Consider the following 4,944-nt stretch of genomic DNA (forward strand, 5'->3'; position numbering starts at 1 on the left):
CTGGGAAAGTTTGCTGTGAGACTCTTGAGTGTAAAAACTCAACTTGTGCGCTAACAAAAGCGACTTTAGAAGACCGTACTCAAAAGAGATCTGTCGTGGAACAGCAAACTTTCCCGGCTGGGAAAGTTTGCTGTGAGACGCTTGAGTGTAAAAACTCAACTTGTGCGCTAACAAAAGCGACTTTAGAAGACCGTACTCAAAAGAGATCTGTCGTGGAACAGCAAACTTCCCCAGCCGGGAAAGTTTGCTGTGAGACTGTTGAGTGTAAAAACTCAACTTGTGTGCTAACAAAAGCGACTTTGGAAGACCATACCCAAAAGAGATCTGTCGTTGGGGACGATTTGGCCAAACTCAGAAAGCAAATTTTGAGATATTTGCTCCTTGAGAAGAGAAGTGACTCTCAAACGCTAACCTGTGTGCTACAGAGAAGAGCAAGAGAACAGAACATCTATGGTGTACGAAGACCTAATGACAAAGGCTACGTAAAATATCAGCAAAGGTTTTAAGTATGGAACAGCAAACTTTCCTGGCGTGGAAGTTTGCTGTTCCATAGCAAACTTTCTCAAACTTTCTCACAGCAAACTTTCCCGGAAGTTTGCTGTGAGACTGCTGAGTGTAAAAACTCAACTTCTGCGCTAACAAATGCGACATTGGAAGACCGTACCCAAAAGACCGTGCCCAAAACATTGGAAGGCCATATCTGGCTGGGGAAGTTTGCTCTAAGAAGAAGAGAAGTGACTCTCAAACCCTAACCTGTGCGCTACAGAAAATAGCAAGAGAACAGAACATCTACGGTATTCGAAGACCTACTGACAAAGAATTAGTAAAATATCAGCAAAAACATCCTACTAAAAATCCTTGCTGTCGGTTATCTTGACTGACAACATGGTACATCTGTCGTGCTCCTCCTGATTTTTAGTAAGGCTAAGCGTTGAAGCAATGACAGCGAGACCTGGAGGGGTGTGTTTGTGAGGAATGCCCCCCCCCTGGTCTGAACTCTAGTAGTGTTTTGTTGTTGGACTTCTGTGCTCGTCATGGACTGTCCATAACGAACACCATGTTCAGGCATAAGGGTGTCCATAAGTGCATTTGGCACCATGACACCCTGTATTGTTATTGTTAACAATAATAATACAAAATTATCAATATAATAAATAATAATAATTAGTATTACTTATATTGATAATTATTATTGTTACTATTTCTAATGATCGTAGTAATAATATAATATAAAGTTATTATAATTTAGTATTGTTATTATTGCTATTGTTTTTTTATAACCCTGCAAAAAAAGAGCTGCCTGTTTGCTACTCTTGCAGTGGAGATGAAGATGGTCCATTCAGGAAAGCAGAGTTGGATCAAACTTTAACGTGGAACTGCAGAAAAAAGAAACAAAAGCAAAAATTCAATTGTTAATGCATGTCACCATGAGAAAAGCCTACTGAGTTTTGCTTAAAAAAAACTTTAAAAAAAATAAAATCACACATTTTTGTCTCATGAAGTGAAAAAAATTATCTGCAAAACAACTTATTTGCGCATGTCAGAAATCTTTTCTTGCTATTCTAAGTTTTTGTTTGTGACTCAAAGTTTTGCTTGTGATTCTCACATGACATCATGGGCAGGGCCCAAAATCACAACAAAGGATTTGACGTGTGCAAATAAAAGTTTATGTTTGGCAAATAACTTTTTAAGTTCACGAGACAAAAATGAGTTATTTAATTTTAAAAAAAGTTTTTTAAACAAAACATTTTGTTTTTAAAAAAGAAATCATTACAATTCCAAAAGTTTTGATTGCAATTTTATTTTACTTTAATGAGGTTAGTTTTTTTTTTTTTTTTTTTCATTGAATAATTGTGGGGAAAAAATTAACTTCATACTCTGCAAACCAGACCCTAAACTTACTCAAAGTCTGGATTGAGTTTTTTACCCTTCATTAATGACACACTTTTATTACATTCATTATATTTATCATGGTAATTCAGGGTGAGTTATTTTATATTCCAAATGAACATCCTTGTTGTACTTTTATTTAAGTGCTATTCTCCTTCAAGATACCTTTACCTAACGCCAGAATAAATGCAATGTACATGATGCAGCAAAGGAAATTAGAAGATCGGACATATGTCCGTCATGGAGATGATCGGTTTTGGACGGGCGATGTGCCCCTATTGCATAAGCCATACTGAAGAATGGCTGATATCATTAGCGATACAGGGAAGAAGCTTTTTTGTTATCTAGCTTTGCTAGCAAAGTCGTTAGCTAGCAGCTAGCTAATAGCACAACAACAACAGCCTAATGTTTGTATGATAAAAAACTGAATCGATAGATAAGAACAGTTTTTCCTCACCTGGCTGTCAGTAGTTCTTCAGAGAAAGGCAGACGCAGAGGCCTGTCAGTGTCTGTTGTATTTAATTACCTCTCTGGTTAAACCGCTGAAGCAGAAACTATACTTCAATGTTTTCCATCATCTGACAAGTAGCAAGTCTACTCCACTTTATTCACCAAAAGCATTTTTTGTTTAATTCACCAAAAACTGTTCTGTAACTGGAATGTTTGCTACGTTGAGCTCCAGTTAGCCGCCTTATCTCACTGCGCGAGAGGCAACTGCGTCATGTGTCACGGGCAAAAGGTCAAAGGTAACAAGGTGACCGGAGGGCTTATTATGTTGTACATAAATAAATAAATAAATAAATAAATAAATAAATAAATAAATAAATAAATAAATAAATAAATAAATAAATGTTATTATGTGTCAGAAGAGGGCTTAGAAAATAATAATACCACAAAAAAAAAATTACCAAAAGGGCACTTGGGGGCAAGGAGCAAAAGGGGCAGGTGCTCAAGCACTCCCAGCCCCCACCCCCGCCGCATGTGCCTGTTTGTTACAAGTAACTATTGATGGCACATGGACAAGCGAATCAAAATAACTGGTTCCCTACTTTTTTTTTCTTTTCATAGTTCTCACTCTGAGTGAGTAATGACAGAATTCTGTTTTGATTGGTAACATGACAGTCAAGCGGATAATTCATCTGTAGGCAGCAGTGAGGAGGAAAGTGCAAAACAACCTGTAAATAAGACTGACTTCCTTAAAGGAAGCAGCGTATTTCACAAAAGTAAGTATGTCTGCTTTTGTAACAGAACAAAACAAATCAGGCAGGAAAAAGTCTTCTAAAAAAATTGCTGAGTACAAAAAGATTTAGCACACTAAATGTTCATATTTGCCAAGTTAAGCTAAAATGTGAGGCTATATTAAATTGATATTAACTACATCATGTCCCACAATAGTCTGCTGACAATATATATTTTCACAATGACAGTGTTTTGGAATGTTTTGTTTTGTGGGGTTTCTTAGGTTTCATAGATTTAGTTTTCTGTCAGATGTCAGGTTTTATTTCTTGTTTATATGTATTTAGGTTATTGGTTCTCTGTTAATGTAGCTCATGTTTTTCACCCATGTCTTCTGATCAGTTATTCCCCTCACCTGTTTCCTGCAGTATTTAAGTTTGAGGCATGTCTTTGTCTGGAGCGGGATTCTTCTGCATCTCACCTGGTGTCACCCATTTATTGCCTGATCGTGCCTGAAAAGCCAGAAATAAAACTGCAGAATGCAATGCAGCTGTTTGTCTTTTGTCTCGCCTTAATTTACCCTTTGTTCTGAAGTTGTAGAATTGAATAAATCCTAGATAAAAGCACCCCTTTAATATGTAATATTTTGCCTTTATTTGTGTTCTGGTTTGTCTAATATAATCTGAACCAGTTTTAACACAATACAGAACAATACAACTATCTTCTCCCATATTTGCCAATATGGTGTAATCAATTACTGGACATTAAAGAAGCTTTTGAGAATCATAACCTCCAAGCTTATTAGAGGAGTTAATGCTCATCGCGGTTTGTCGGCAGGGTTAATCATCTTATATGTGTCTTTTTTTGTGAAATGCCCACCAGTTTTGTTGATGTGACCAGCTGTGAACAATTTCCAGATTCTATGAAGGCAACTCCTTTAATGAAACAAGAGATTTGATGTACTGAGAGTGAACGGCCTTAAAAAGTCAGGGATTAGTTCTAAAAATTACTTTTGTAACCTTGTTAGATGTGAGTTTCTTTCTCTTTCTAAGCTCCATTTTTAAAATCAACAGCAAAAGAGCCATTGGCATATGAACATAAAGTTTATTTAGATGTCAAGAAGTTATGTTCATATAAAAAATGACATACATTTTTGCTTTGTTATGAAAATATTTGAGGTACATTATGGCAAAAATAATTAACAAGATTCTTGTAATAGGTTTATTTTCAGAGTAAATGTCAGACTACTTTGTAATCTACTGAAAATAAAATCTATTAAAATAATTTTTGATAGAAACTTGGGTAGTGCTTTAAATGTGTCTTTTAATTTTCTATCAAAATTCACAAATTGCTTAGGATGTTTTATGTTTTTTTTAAAAAAAATGTTTCACCTCAGTTTTACTAAATTCAGTCATGGATTGGCTTATTTTCCGAGGGAGTGCACTTCTAACTTTTCAACCAATCAGAACAATTTGCCCCTTGAACATATTGAAGACCTGAGACTAAACCTTCACTTAGAGAGGAAGGATTCGTCAGTGCTAGACTATTGTTTTTTTGTTTGTTTTTTGGTGCCACAATGACCAAAAGACTGTCTGCTCTGGTTGTTCTCACTATAGCTTGTAAGTACCACTTTTATTCATTTTGTTCATAATTGATAGAAAATGTAAAGAGGAATGCATTTGTTCATTTGAGTTAAGCTTTGTGAAACTAAGTGATTGGATTTATCTAACAGTTTTAATAATTATCTTGTTCTCTCTCTATTTTTAGCTCTGACTCAAACTAATGAGGTTCCTCATCAGATCCCTTTGAAAGTGGTTGATGTTGGTGGGAATGTTACTCTGCATTGTCCACGTTCAAACGAGGCAGGCGACTTCTTCT

At 35.8% G+C, this 4,944-nt stretch overlaps 1 protein-coding gene across 1 annotated transcript in view; it reads left to right on the plus strand.

The window, feature by feature from the left end:
- Positions 1 to 4,944, plus strand: part of LOC103136933 (uncharacterized) — an 18,398-nt gene that overhangs the window by 6,756 nt on the left and 6,698 nt on the right. The gene's annotated exons all lie outside the window — the stretch shown is intronic.

This window comes from Poecilia formosa, unplaced genomic scaffold (genome assembly GCF_000485575.1).
Source record: "Poecilia formosa unplaced genomic scaffold, Poecilia_formosa-5.1.2 Scaffold35, whole genome shotgun sequence".
NCBI classification, from domain to species: domain Eukaryota; kingdom Metazoa; phylum Chordata; class Actinopteri; order Cyprinodontiformes; family Poeciliidae; genus Poecilia; species Poecilia formosa.